Source organism: Equus caballus, chromosome 25 (assembly GCF_041296265.1).
Source record: "Equus caballus isolate H_3958 breed thoroughbred chromosome 25, TB-T2T, whole genome shotgun sequence".
NCBI lineage: Eukaryota > Metazoa > Chordata > Mammalia > Perissodactyla > Equidae > Equus > Equus caballus.
Window position 1 is genome coordinate 4,610,009 of NC_091708.1, and position 15,779 is coordinate 4,625,787.

Sequence of the window (15,779 nt, forward strand, 5' to 3'; positions counted from 1 at the left end):
AGCTGGGAAAGCACTCGCATTCCACACTGCTCTTGCAGCTTCTTGGGAAGGTCTCATACAAAGGCAGCTGAACACCGTGTCTTTTCAGCCCTTAACTCACCAATCTGCAACATCTGCTTCTGCCGCATTTCCACCTTGCCAACCCGGCTCAGTCGAAATGCCTACATCTTCCCCTGAAGAGACTGTGCTGATTCCCAAATGATTGAGCATCCACATGCTTAGGAGGCCATGAACTGCATGCCTTTTTTCAACCACCATTTTACACTGCTTAGAGAGTGTCGGAAAGCAGCTATGTCAGAAAGGCCCCTTTGCTCTCAGCCATGCCCTCCATTGCTCTCGACCTGGAAGGCACAAGGCACTGGTTCTGGATCCACCCCTCAATGGGAGACAAACCACATCTTGTCCTGCTTCCAGCTCTTTAGGAAGTGGAGAAGAAACTCCCTTTCCACAGTGCTCTTACAGCGTCCTGGGAACATCTCATACAAAGGAGGCTGAACGCCGTTTATTTTCAGCACTTCACTCGCCAGCCAGGGACATCTGCATCCTGCACGTTTCCACCTTGCCAACCCGGCTCAGACGAAATGCCTACATCTTCCCCTTGAGCAATGGGGATGAGGCCCATAGGATTGTGGTTCCACATGCTGAGGAGGAGAGAGACAATAGGCTTTTAACTAACCACGAAGTGCAATGGTTGGGAGAGTGTCAGAAAGCACCAATGGCAGAAAGACCCCTTTACTCTCAGCCGCGCCCTCCATTGCTGTAGAGGTGGAAGGCACAAAGCACTGCCTCCATCCTTCAATGGGAGACCAGCCGTAAACTGTCTTGCCTCCAGCTCTTTAGGAAGCTGGGATAGAACTCGCTTTCAACAGTGCTGTTGCTGCATACGAGGAAACTCTCATGCAGAGGCAGCTCAAACGCCATTTCTTCCCAGTGCTTAACTGGCCGCTTTAGGACTTCCGCCTCTGTCACAGTTCCACCTTGCCAACCCGGCTCAGGCGAAATGCCTACATCTTCACCTTAAGCAACGGGGACGAGGCCCAGATGACTGTGCTTCCGCATGCTTAGCAGGAGCAGACAATAGGCTTTGTACAAACCGCCAATGTGCACTGGGTCAGAGAGTGTCAGAATGCACCTATGTCAGAAAGGGCCCTTTGCCCTCAGCCGTGCCCTCCATTGCTCTATAGGTGGAAGGCACAAAGCACTGCCTCCATCCTTCAATGGGAGACAAGCCATAAACTGTCTTGCCTCCAGCTCTTTAGGAAGCTGACAAACAACTCGCTTTCCACAGTCCTGTTACAGCAGACCGGGGAACTTCTCATACAAAGGCAGCTCAAATGTCATTCCTTCCCAGCCCTTAAAAAGCAGCTTAGGACTCCTGCTTCTGCCGCAATTCCACCTTGCCAACCCGGCTCAGACGAAATGCCTACATCTTCCCCTGAAGCAACTGGGCTGAGTCCCAAATGATTGAGCGTCCACGTGCTTAGGAGGCGATAGACTGCACGCGTTTTTCCAACCACAATTGCGCACTGCTGGAGAGAGTGTCGGAACGCAGCTTTGTCAGAAAGACCCCTTTGCTCTCAGCCATGCCCTTCATTGCTCTAGACGTGGAATGCACAATGCACTGGCTCCCCCCCTCAAGGGGCGACAAGCCACAGACCATCTTCCTTCCATCTCTTTAGGAAGCTGAGCAAGAACTCGCTTTCAACAGTGCTCTTTCTGTGTCCTGGCAACATCTCCTACAAAGGCAGCTGATATGCCATTTCTTTTCAGCGCTTAACTCGCAGATTTGGAACTTCTGCTCCTGCCACATTTCCACCTTGCCAACCCGGCTCAGACGAAATGTCTACATCTTCCCCTTCAGCAACGGGGACGATGCACAGATGACGGTGCTTCCGCATGCTTAGCAGGAGCAGACAATAGGCTTTTTACAAACCGCCATTGTGCACTGGGTCAGAGACTGTCAGAATGCACCTATGTCATTAAGGGCCCTTTGCTCTCAGCCGTGCCCTCCATTGCTCTAGAGGTGGAAGGCACAAAGAACTGCCTCCATCCTTCAATTGGAGACAAGCCAGCAACTGTCCTGCTTCCAGCTCTTTAGGAAGCTGGGAAAGCTCTCGCATTACACAGTGCTCTTACAGCGTCCTGGGAACGTCTCATACAAAGGCAGCTGAACACCGTGTCTTTTCAGCCCTTAACTCACCAATCTGCAACATCTGCTTCTGCCGCATTTCCACCTTGCCAACCCGGCTCAGACGAAATGCCTACATCTTCCCCTCAAGCGACTGTGCTGATTCCCAAATGATTGAGCATCCACATGCTTAGGAGGCGATAAACTGCATGCCTTTTTCCAACCACCATTTTACACTGCTTAGAGAGCGTCGGAAAGCAGCTATGTCAGAAAGGCTCCTTTTCTCTCAGCCATGCCCTCCATTGCTCTCGAGGTGGAAGGCACAAGGCACTGGTTCTGCATCCACCCCTCAATGGGAGACAAACCACATCTTGGCCTGCTTCCAGCTCTTTAGGAAGTGGAGAAGAAACTCCCTTTCCACAGTGCTCTTACAGCGGCCTGGGAACATCTCATACAAAGGAGGCTGAACGCCGTTTCTTTTCAGCACTTCACTCGCCAGTCTGGGACATCTGCATCCTGCACGTTTCCACCTTGCCAACCCGGCTCAGACGAAATGCCTACATCTTCCCCTTGAGCAATGGGGATGAGGCCCATAGGATGGTGGTTCCACATGCTGAGGAGGAGAGAGACAATAGGCTTTTAAATAACCACGAAGTGCAACGGTTGGGAGAGTGTCAGAAAGCACCAATGGCAGAAAGACCCCTTTACTCTCAGCCGTGCCCTCCATTGCTGTAGAGGTGGAAGGCACAAAGCACTGCCTCCATCCTTCAATGGGAGACAAGCCATAAACTGGCTTGCCTCCAGCTCTTTAGGAAGCTGGGAAAGAACTCGCCTTCCACAGTGCTGTTACAGCATACGAGGAAACTCTCATACAGAGGCACCTCAAACGCCTTTTCTTCCCAGTGCTTAACTGGCCGCTTTAGGACTTCCCCATCTGCCACAGTTCCACCTTGCCAACCCGGCTCAGACGAAATGCCTACATCTTCCCCTTAAGCAACGGGGGCGAATCTCACATGATTGTGCTACCACATGCCTAGCAGGAGCAGACCATAGGCTTTTTACAAACCGCCATTGTGCACTGGGTCAGAGAGTGTCAGAATGCACCTATGTCAGAAAGGGCCCTTTGTTCTCAGCCGTGCCCTCCATTGCTCTAGAGGTGGAAGGCACAAAGCACTGCCTCCATCCTTCAATTGGAGACAAGCCAGCAACTGTCCTGCTTCCAGCTCTTTAGGAAGCTGGGTAAGCACTCGTATTCCACAGTGCTCTTGCAGCGTCCTGGGAACGTCTCATACAAAGGCAGCTGAACACCGTGTCTTTTCAGCCCTTAACTCACCAATCTGCAACATCTGCTTCTGCCGCATTTCCTCCTTGCCAACCCGGCTCAGTCGAAATGCCTACATCTTCCCCTGAAGCGACTGTGCTGATTCCCAAATGATTGAGCATCCACATGCTTAGGAGGCAATAAACTGCATGCATTTTTCCAACAACCATTTTAAACTGCTTAGAGAGTGTCGGAAAGCAGCTATGTCAGAAAGGCCCCTTTGCTCTCAGCCATGCCGTCCATTGCTCTCGAGGTGGAAGGCACAAGTCACTGGTTCTGGATCCACCCCTCAATGGGAGACGAACCACAACTTGGCCTGCTTCCAACACTTTAGGAATTGTAGAAAAATCTCCCTTTCCACAGTGCTCTTACAGCGTCCTGGGAACATCTCATACAAAGGAGCCTGAACAACGTTTCTTTTCAGCACTTCACACGCCAGTCTGGGACATCTGCATCCTGCACGTTTCCACCTTGCCAACCCGGCTCAGACGAAATGCCTACAACTTCCCCTTGAGCAATGGGTATGAGGCACATAGGATTGTGGTTCCACATGCTGAGGAGGAGAGAGACAATAGGCTTTTAACTAACAACGAAGTGCAACGATGGGAGAGTGTCAGAAAGCACCAATGGCAGAAAGAACCCTTTACTTTCAGCCGCGCCCTCCATTGCTGTAGTGGTGGAAGGCACAAAGCACTGTCTCCATCCTTCAATGGGAGACAAGCCATAAACTGTCTTGCCTCCAGCTCTTTAGGAAGCTGGGAAAGAACTCGCTTTCCACAGTGCTGTTACAGCCTACGAGGAAACTCTCATACAGAGGCAGCTCAAACGCCTTTTCTTCCCAGTGCTTAACTGGCCGCTTTAGGACTTCCGCTTCTGCCACAGTTCCACCTTGCCAACCCGGCTCAGACGAAATGCCTACATCTTCCCCTTAAGCAACGGGGGCGAAGCTCACATGATTGTGCTGCCACATGCCTAGCAGGAGCAGACAATAGGCTTTTTACAAACCGCCATTTTGCACTGGGTCAGAGAGTGTCAGAATGCACCTATGTCAGAAAGGTCCCTTTGCTCTCAGCCGTGCCCTCCATTGCTCTAGAGGTGGAACGCACAAAGCAGTGCCTCCATCCTTCAATTGGAGACAAGCCATAAACTCTCTTGCCTCCAGCTTTTTAGGAAGCTGACAAACAACTCGCTTTCCACAGTCCTTTTACAGCAGACCGGGGAACTTCTCATACATAGGCAGCTCCAATGGCATTTCTTCCCAGCCCTTAACTCGCAGCTTTAGTACTCCTGATTCTGCCGCAATTCCACGTTGCCAACCCGGCTCAGACGAAATGCCTACATCTTCCCCTGAAGCAACTGGGCTGAGTCCCAAATGATTGAGCGTCCACGTGCTTAGGAGGCGATAGACTGCACGCCTTTTTCCAACCACCAATGTACACTGCTGGAGAGAGTGTCGGAAAGCAGCTATGTCAGAAAGACCCCTTTGCTCTCAGCCGTGCCCTTCATTGCTCTAGACGCGGAATGCACAATGCACTGGCTCCCCCGCTCAAGGGGCGACAAGCCACAGACCATCTTCCTTCCATCTCTTTAGGAAGCTGAGCAAGAACTCGCTTTCAACAGTGCTCTTTCTGTGTCCTGGCAACATCTCATACAAAGGCAGCAGATATGCCATTTCTTTTCAGCGCTTAACTCGCAGATTTGGAACTTCTGCTCCTGCCGCATTACCACCTTGCCAACCCGGCTCAGACGAAATGTCTACATCTTCCCCTTCAGCAGCGGGGACGAGGCCCAGATGACTGTGCTTCCGCATGCTTAGCAGGAGCAGACAATAGGCTTTTTACAAACCGCCATTGTGCACTGGGTCAGAGAGTGTCAGAATGCACCGATGTCAGAAAGGGCCCTTTGCTCTCAGCCGTGCCCTCCATTGCTCTAGAGGTGGAAGGCACAAAGCACTGCCTCCATCCTTCAATTGGAGACAAGCCAGCAACTGTCCTGCTTCCAGCTCTTTAGGAAGCTGGGAAAGCACTCGCATTCCACACTGCTCTTGCAGCGTCTTGGGAAGGTCTCATACAAAGGCAGCTGAACACCGTGTCTTTTCAGCCCTTAACTCACCAATCTGCAACATCTGCTTCTGCCGCATTTCCACCTTGCCAACCCGGCTCAGTCGAAATGCCTACATCTTCCCCTGAAGAGACTGTGCTGATTCCCAAATGATTGAGCATCCACATGCTTAGGAGGCCATAAACTGCATGCCTTTTTTCAACCACCATTTTACACTGCTTAGAGAGTGTCGGAAAGCAGCTATGTCAGAAAGGCCCCTTTGCTCTCAGCCATGCCCTCCATTGCTCTCGACCTGGAAGGCACAAGGCACTGGTTCTGGATCCACCCCTCAATGGGAGACAAACCACATCTTGTCCTGCTTCCAGCTCTTTAGGAAGTGGAGAAGAAACTCCCTTTCCACAGTGCTCTTACAGCGTCCTGGGAACATCTCATACAAAGGAGGCTGAACGCCGTTTATTTTCAGCACTTCACTCGCCAGCCAGGGACATCTGCATCCTGCACGTTTCCACCATGCCAACCCGGCTCAGAGGAAATGCCTACATCGTCCCCTTGAGCAATGGGGATGAGGCACATAGGATTGTGGTTCCACATGCTGAGGAGGAGAGAGACAATAGGCTTTTAACTAACCACGAAGTGCAACGGTTGGGAGAGTGTCAGAAAGCACCAATGGCAGAAAGACCCCTTTACTCTCAGCTGCACCCTCCATTGCCCTAGAGGTGGAAGGCACAAAGCACTGCCTAAATCCTTCAATCGGAGACAAGCCATAAACTGTCTTGCCTCCAGCTCTTTAGGAAGCTGGGAAAGAACTCGCCTTCCACAGTGCTGTTACAGCATACGAGGAAACTCTCATACAGAGGCACCTCAAACGCCTTTTCTTCCCAGTGCTTAACTGGCCGCTTTAGGACTTCCCCATCTGCCACAGTTCCACCTTGCCAACCCGGCTCAGACGAAATGCCTACATCTTCCCCTTAAGCAACGGGGGCGAATCTCACATGATTGTGCTACCACATGCCTAGCAGGAGCAGACCATAGGCTTTTTACAAACCGCCATTGTGCACTGGGTCAGAGAGTGTCAGAATGCACCTATGTCAGAAAGGGCCCTTTGTTCTCAGCCGTGCCCTCCATTGCTCTAGAGGTGGAAGGCACAAAGCACTGCCTCCATCCTTCAATTGGAGACAAGCCAGCAACTGTCCTGCTTCCAGCTCTTTAGGAAGCTGGGTAAGCACTCGTATTCCACAGTGCTCTTGCAGCGTCCTGGGAACGTCTCATACAAAGGCAGCTGAACACCGTGTCTTTTCAGCCCTTAACTCACCAATCTGCAACATCTGCTTCTGCCGCATTTCCTCCTTGCCAACCCGGCTCAGTCGAAATGCCTACATCTTCCCCTGAAGCGACTGTGCTGATTCCCAAATGATTGAGCATCCACATGCTTAGGAGGCAATAAACTGCATGCATTTTTCCAACAACCATTTTAAACTGCTTAGAGAGTGTCGGAAAGCAGCTATGTCAGAAAGGCCCCTTTGCTCTCAGCCATGCCGTCCATTGCTCTCGAGGTGGAAGGCACAAGTCACTGGTTCTGGATCCACCCCTCAATGGGAGACGAACCACAACTTGGCCTGCTTCCAACACTTTAGGAATTGTAGAAAAATCTCCCTTTCCACAGTGCTCTTACAGCGTCCTGGGAACATCTCATACAAAGGAGCCTGAACAACGTTTCTTTTCAGCACTTCACACGCCAGTCTGGGACATCTGCATCCTGCACGTTTCCACCTTGCCAACCCGGCTCAGACGAAATGCCTACAACTTCCCCTTGAGCAATGGGTATGAGGCACATAGGATTGTGGTTCCACATGCTGAGGAGGAGAGAGACAATAGGCTTTTAACTAACAACGAAGTGCAACGATGGGAGAGTGTCAGAAAGCACCAATGGCAGAAAGAACCCTTTACTTTCAGCCGCGCCCTCCATTGCTGTAGTGGTGGAAGGCACAAAGCACTGTCTCCATCCTTCAATGGGAGACAAGCCATAAACTGTCTTGCCTCCAGCTCTTTAGGAAGCTGGGAAAGAACTCGCTTTCCACAGTGCTGTTACAGCCTACGAGGAAACTCTCATACAGAGGCAGCTCAAACGCCTTTTCTTCCCAGTGCTTAACTGGCCGCTTTAGGACTTCCGCTTCTGCCACAGTTCCACCTTGCCAACCCGGCTCAGACGAAATGCCTACATCTTCCCCTTAAGCAACGGGGGCGAAGCTCACATGATTGTGCTGCCACATGCCTAGCAGGAGCAGACAATAGGCTTTTTACAAACCGCCATTTTGCACTGGGTCAGAGAGTGTCAGAATGCACCTATGTCAGAAAGGTCCCTTTGCTCTCAGCCGTGCCCTCCATTGCTCTAGAGGTGGAACGCACAAAGCAGTGCCTCCATCCTTCAATTGGAGACAAGCCATAAACTCTCTTGCCTCCAGCTTTTTAGGAAGCTGACAAACAACTCGCTTTCCACAGTCCTTTTACAGCAGACCGGGGAACTTCTCATACATAGGCAGCTCCAATGGCATTTCTTCCCAGCCCTTAACTCGCAGCTTTAGTACTCCTGATTCTGCCGCAATTCCACGTTGCCAACCCGGCTCAGACGAAATGCCTACATCTTCCCCTGAAGCAACTGGGCTGAGTCCCAAATGATTGAGCGTCCACGTGCTTAGGAGGCGATAGACTGCACGCCTTTTTCCAACCACCAATGTACACTGCTGGAGAGAGTGTCGGAAAGCAGCTATGTCAGAAAGACCCCTTTGCTCTCAGCCGTGCCCTTCATTGCTCTAGACGCGGAATGCACAATGCACTGGCTCCCCCGCTCAAGGGGCGACAAGCCACAGACCATCTTCCTTCCATCTCTTTAGGAAGCTGAGCAAGAACTCGCTTTCAACAGTGCTCTTTCTGTGTCCTGGCAACATCTCATACAAAGGCAGCAGATATGCCATTTCTTTTCAGCGCTTAACTCGCAGATTTGGAACTTCTGCTCCTGCCGCATTACCACCTTGCCAACCCGGCTCAGACGAAATGTCTACATCTTCCCCTTCAGCAGCGGGGACGAGGCCCAGATGACTGTGCTTCCGCATGCTTAGCAGGAGCAGACAATAGGCTTTTTACAAACCGCCATTGTGCACTGGGTCAGAGAGTGTCAGAATGCACCGATGTCAGAAAGGGCCCTTTGCTCTCAGCCGTGCCCTCCATTGCTCTAGAGGTGGAAGGCACAAAGCACTGCCTCCATCCTTCAATTGGAGACAAGCCAGCAACTGTCCTGCTTCCAGCTCTTTAGGAAGCTGGGAAAGCACTCGCATTCCACACTGCTCTTGCAGCGTCTTGGGAAGGTCTCATACAAAGGCAGCTGAACACCGTGTCTTTTCAGCCCTTAACTCACCAATCTGCAACATCTGCTTCTGCCGCATTTCCACCTTGCCAACCCGGCTCAGTCGAAATGCCTACATCTTCCCCTGAAGAGACTGTGCTGATTCCCAAATGATTGAGCATCCACATGCTTAGGAGGCCATAAACTGCATGCCTTTTTTCAACCACCATTTTACACTGCTTAGAGAGTGTCGGAAAGCAGCTATGTCAGAAAGGCCCCTTTGCTCTCAGCCATGCCCTCCATTGCTCTCGACCTGGAAGGCACAAGGCACTGGTTCTGGATCCACCCCTCAATGGGAGACAAACCACATCTTGTCCTGCTTCCAGCTCTTTAGGAAGTGGAGAAGAAACTCCCTTTCCACAGTGCTCTTACAGCGTCCTGGGAACATCTCATACAAAGGAGGCTGAACGCCGTTTATTTTCAGCACTTCACTCGCCAGCCAGGGACATCTGCATCCTGCACGTTTCCACCATGCCAACCCGGCTCAGAGGAAATGCCTACATCGTCCCCTTGAGCAATGGGGATGAGGCACATAGGATTGTGGTTCCACATGCTGAGGAGGAGAGAGACAATAGGCTTTTAACTAACCACGAAGTGCAACGGTTGGGAGAGTGTCAGAAAGCACCAATGGCAGAAAGACCCCTTTACTCTCAGCTGCACCCTCCATTGCCCTAGAGGTGGAAGGCACAAAGCACTGCCTAAATCCTTCAATCGGAGACAAGCCATAAACTGTCTTGCCTCCAGCTCTTTAGGAAGCTGGGAAAGAACTCGCCTTCCACAGTGCTGTTACAGCATACGAGGAAACTCTCATACAGAGGCACCTCAAACGCCTTTTCTTCCCAGTGCTTAACTGGCCGCTTTAGGACTTCCCCATCTGCCACAGTTCCACCTTGCCAACCCGGCTCAGACGAAATGCCTACATCTTCCCCTTAAGCAACGGGGGCGAATCTCACATGATTGTGCTACCACATGCCTAGCAGGAGCAGACCATAGGCTTTTTACAAACCGCCATTGTGCACTGGGTCAGAGAGTGTCAGAATGCACCTATGTCAGAAAGGGCCCTTTGTTCTCAGCCGTGCCCTCCATTGCTCTAGAGGTGGAAGGCACAAAGCACTGCCTCCATCCTTCAATTGGAGACAAGCCAGCAACTGTCCTGCTTCCAGCTCTTTAGGAAGCTGGGTAAGCACTCGTATTCCACAGTGCTCTTGCAGCGTCCTGGGAACGTCTCATACAAAGGCAGCTGAACACCGTGTCTTTTCAGCCCTTAACTCACCAATCTGCAACATCTGCTTCTGCCGCATTTCCTCCTTGCCAACCCGGCTCAGTCGAAATGCCTACATCTTCCCCTGAAGCGACTGTGCTGATTCCCAAATGATTGAGCATCCACATGCTTAGGAGGCAATAAACTGCATGCATTTTTCCAACAACCATTTTAAACTGCTTAGAGAGTGTCGGAAAGCAGCTATGTCAGAAAGGCCCCTTTGCTCTCAGCCATGCCGTCCATTGCTCTCGAGGTGGAAGGCACAAGTCACTGGTTCTGGATCCACCCCTCAATGGGAGACGAACCACAACTTGGCCTGCTTCCAACACTTTAGGAATTGTAGAAAAATCTCCCTTTCCACAGTGCTCTTACAGCGTCCTGGGAACATCTCATACAAAGGAGCCTGAACAACGTTTCTTTTCAGCACTTCACACGCCAGTCTGGGACATCTGCATCCTGCACGTTTCCACCTTGCCAACCCGGCTCAGACGAAATGCCTACAACTTCCCCTTGAGCAATGGGTATGAGGCACATAGGATTGTGGTTCCACATGCTGAGGAGGAGAGAGACAATAGGCTTTTAACTAACAACGAAGTGCAACGATGGGAGAGTGTCAGAAAGCACCAATGGCAGAAAGAACCCTTTACTTTCAGCCGCGCCCTCCATTGCTGTAGTGGTGGAAGGCACAAAGCACTGTCTCCATCCTTCAATGGGAGACAAGCCATAAACTGTCTTGCCTCCAGCTCTTTAGGAAGCTGGGAAAGAACTCGCTTTCCACAGTGCTGTTACAGCCTACGAGGAAACTCTCATACAGAGGCAGCTCAAACGCCTTTTCTTCCCAGTGCTTAACTGGCCGCTTTAGGACTTCCGCTTCTGCCACAGTTCCACCTTGCCAACCCGGCTCAGACGAAATGCCTACATCTTCCCCTTAAGCAACGGGGGCGAAGCTCACATGATTGTGCTGCCACATGCCTAGCAGGAGCAGACAATAGGCTTTTTACAAACCGCCATTTTGCACTGGGTCAGAGAGTGTCAGAATGCACCTATGTCAGAAAGGTCCCTTTGCTCTCAGCCGTGCCCTCCATTGCTCTAGAGGTGGAACGCACAAAGCAGTGCCTCCATCCTTCAATTGGAGACAAGCCATAAACTCTCTTGCCTCCAGCTTTTTAGGAAGCTGACAAACAACTCGCTTTCCACAGTCCTTTTACAGCAGACCGGGGAACTTCTCATACATAGGCAGCTCCAATGGCATTTCTTCCCAGCCCTTAACTCGCAGCTTTAGTACTCCTGATTCTGCCGCAATTCCACGTTGCCAACCCGGCTCAGACGAAATGCCTACATCTTCCCCTGAAGCAACTGGGCTGAGTCCCAAATGATTGAGCGTCCACGTGCTTAGGAGGCGATAGACTGCACGCCTTTTTCCAACCACCAATGTACACTGCTGGAGAGAGTGTCGGAAAGCAGCTATGTCAGAAAGACCCCTTTGCTCTCAGCCGTGCCCTTCATTGCTCTAGACGCGGAATGCACAATGCACTGGCTCCCCCGCTCAAGGGGCGACAAGCCACAGACCATCTTCCTTCCATCTCTTTAGGAAGCTGAGCAAGAACTCGCTTTCAACAGTGCTCTTTCTGTGTCCTGGCAACATCTCATACAAAGGCAGCAGATATGCCATTTCTTTTCAGCGCTTAACTCGCAGATTTGGAACTTCTGCTCCTGCCGCATTACCACCTTGCCAACCCGGCTCAGACGAAATGTCTACATCTTCCCCTTCAGCAGCGGGGACGAGGCCCAGATGACTGTGCTTCCGCATGCTTAGCAGGAGCAGACAATAGGCTTTTTACAAACCGCCATTGTGCACTGGGTCAGAGAGTGTCAGAATGCACCGATGTCAGAAAGGGCCCTTTGCTCTCAGCCGTGCCCTCCATTGCTCTAGAGGTGGAAGGCACAAAGCACTGCCTCCATCCTTCAATTGGAGACAAGCCAGCAACTGTCCTGCTTCCAGCTCTTTAGGAAGCTGGGAAAGCACTCGCATTCCACACTGCTCTTGCAGCGTCTTGGGAAGGTCTCATACAAAGGCAGCTGAACACCGTGTCTTTTCAGCCCTTAACTCACCAATCTGCAACATCTGCTTCTGCCGCATTTCCACCTTGCCAACCCGGCTCAGTCGAAATGCCTACATCTTCCCCTGAAGAGACTGTGCTGATTCCCAAATGATTGAGCATCCACATGCTTAGGAGGCCATAAACTGCATGCCTTTTTTCAACCACCATTTTACACTGCTTAGAGAGTGTCGGAAAGCAGCTATGTCAGAAAGGCCCCTTTGCTCTCAGCCATGCCCTCCATTGCTCTCGACCTGGAAGGCACAAGGCACTGGTTCTGGATCCACCCCTCAATGGGAGACAAACCACATCTTGGCCTGCTTCCAGCTCTTTAGGAAGTGGAGAAGAAACTCCCTTTCCACAGTGCTCTTACAGCGTCCTGGGAACATCTCATACAAAGGAGGCTGAACGCCGTTTATTTTCAGCACTTCACTCGCCAGCCAGGGACATCTGCATCCTGCACGTTTCCACCATGCCAACCCGGCTCAGAGGAAATGCCTACATCGTCCCCTTGAGCAATGGGGATGAGGCACATAGGATTGTGGTTCCACATGCTGAGGAGGAGAGAGACAATAGGCTTTTAACTAACCACGAAGTGCAACGGTTGGGAGAGTGTCAGAAAGCACCAATGGCAGAAAGACCCCTTTACTCTCAGCTGCACCCTCCATTGCCCTAGAGGTGGAAGGCACAAAGCACTGCCTAAATCCTTCAATCGGAGACAAGCCATAAACTGTCTTGCCTCCAGCTCTTTAGGAAGCTGGGAAAGAACTCGCTTTCCACAGTGCTGTTACAGCATACGAGGAAACTCTCATAGAGAGGCAGCTCAAACGCCTTTTCTTCCCAGTGCTTAACTGGCCGCTTTAGGACTTCCGCTTCTGCCACAGTTCCACCTTGCCAACCCGGCTCAGACGAAATGCCTACATCTTCCCCTTCAGCACAGGGGGCGAAGCCCACATGGTTGTGCTGCCACATGCTTAGCAGGAGCAGACAATAGGCTTTTTACAAACCGCCATTGTGCTCTGGGTCAGAGAGTGTCAGAATGCACCTATGTCAGAAAGGGCCCTTTGCTCTCAGCTGTGCCCTCCATTGCTCTATAGGTGGAAGGCACAAAGCACTGCCTCCATCCTTCAATTGGAGACAAGCTAGCAACTGTCTTGCCTCCAGCTCTTTAGGAAGCTGACAAACAACTCGCTTTCCACAGTCCTGTTACAGCAGACCGGGGAAATTCTCACACAAAGGCAGCTCAAATGGCATTTCTTCCCAGCCCTTAACTCGCAGCTTAGGACTCCTGCTTCTGCCGCAATTCCACCTTGCCAACCCGGCTCAGACGAAATGCCTACATCTTCCCCTGAAGAAACTGGGCTGAGTCCCAAATGATTGAGCGTCCACGTGCTTAAGAGGCGATAGACTGCACTCCTTTCTCCAGCCACCATTGTGCACTGCTGGAGAGAGTGTCGGAAAGCAGCTAAGTCAGGAAGACCCCTTTGCTCTCAGCCGTGCCCTTCATTGCTCTAGACGTGGAATGCACAATGCACTGGCTCCCCCCCTCAAGGGGCGACAAGCCACAGACCATCTTTCTTCCATCTCTTTAGGAAGCTGAGCAAGAACTCGCTTTCAACAGTGCTCTTTCTGTGTCCTGGCAACATCTCATACAAATGCAGCTGATATGCCATTTCTTTTCAGCGCTTAACTCGCCGATTTGGAACTTCTGCTCCTGCCACATTTCCACCTTGCCAACCCGGCTCAGACGAAATGTCTACATCTTCCCCTTCAGCAACGGGGACAAGGCTCAGATGACTGTGCTTCCGCATGCTTAGCAGGAGCAGACAATAGGCTTTTTACAAACCGCCATTGTGCACTGGGTCAGAGAGTGTCAGAATGCACCTATGTCAGAAAGCGCCCTTTGCTCTCAGCCGAGCCCTCCATTGCTCTAGAGGTGGAAGGCACAAAGCACTGCCTCCCTCCTTCAATTGGAGACAAGCCATAAACTGTCCTGCTTCCAGCTCTTTAGGAAGCTGGGAAAGCACTCGCATTCCACAGTGCTCTTACGGCGTCCTGGGAACGTCTCATACAAAGGCAGCTGAACACCGTGTCTTTTCAGCCCTTAACTCACCAATCTGCAACATCTGCTTCTGCTGCATTTCCACCTTGCTAACCCGGCTCAGACGAAATACCTACATCTTCCCCTGAAGTGACTGTGCTGATTCCCAAATGATTGAGCCTCCACATGCTTAGGAGGTGATAAACTGCATGCCTTTTTCCAACCACCATTTTACACTGCTTAGAGAGCGTCGGAAAGCAGCTATGTCAGAAAGGACCCATTGCTCTCAGCCATGCCCTCCATTGCTCTCGAGGTGGAAGGCACAAGGCACTGGTTCTGGATCCACCCCTCAATGGGAGACAAACCACATCTTGTCCTGCTTCCAGCTCGTTTGGAAGTGGAGAAGAAACTCCCTTTCCACAGTGCTCTTACAGCGTCCTGGGAACATCTCATACAAAGGAGGCTGAACGCCGTTTATTTTCAGCACTTCACTCGCCAGTCTGGGACATCTGCATCCTGCACGTTGCCACCTTGCCAACCCGGCTCAGACGAAATGCCTACATCTTCCCCTTGAGCAATGGGGATGAGGCCCATAGGATTGTGGTTCCACATGCTGAGGAGGAGAGAGACAATAGGCTTTTAACTAAGCACGTAGTGCAACGGTTGGGAGAGTGTCAGAAAGCACCAATGGCAGAAAGACCCCTTTACTCTCAGCTGCACCCTCCGTTGCCCTAGAGGTGGAAGGCACAAAGCACTGCCTCCATCCTTCAATGGGAGACAACTCATAAACTGTCTTGCCTACAGCTCTTTAAGAAGCTGGGAAAGAACTCGCTATCCACAGTGCAGTTACAGCGTACGAGGAAACACTCATACAGAGGCAGCTCCAACGCCATTTCTTCCCTGTGCTTAACTGTCCGCTTTAGGACTTCCGCTTCTGCCACAGTTCCACCTTGCCAACCCGGCTCAGACGAAATGCCTACATCTTCCCCTTAAGCAACGGGGGCGAAGCCCACATGATTGTGCTGCCACATGCTTAGCAGGAGCAGACAATAGTCTTTTAACAAACCGCCATTGTGCACTGGGTCAGAGAGTGTCAGAATGCACCTATGTCAGAAAGGGCCCTTTGCTCTCAGCCGTGCCCTCCATTGCTCTAGAGGTGGAAGGCACAAAGCACTGCCGCCATCCTTCAATGGGAGACAAGCCATAAACTGTCTTGCCTCCAGCTCTTTAGGAAGCTGACAAGCAACTCGCTTTCCACAGTCCTGTAACAGCAGACTGGGGAACTTCTCATACAAAGGCAGCTCAAATGGCATTTCTTCCCAGCCCTTAACTCGTAGCTTTAGGACTCCTGCTTCTGCCGCAATTCCACCTGGCCAACCCGGCTCAGACGAAATGCCTACATCTTCCCCTGAAGCACCTGGGCTGAGTCCCAAATGATTGAGCGTCCACGTGGTTAGGAGGCGATAGA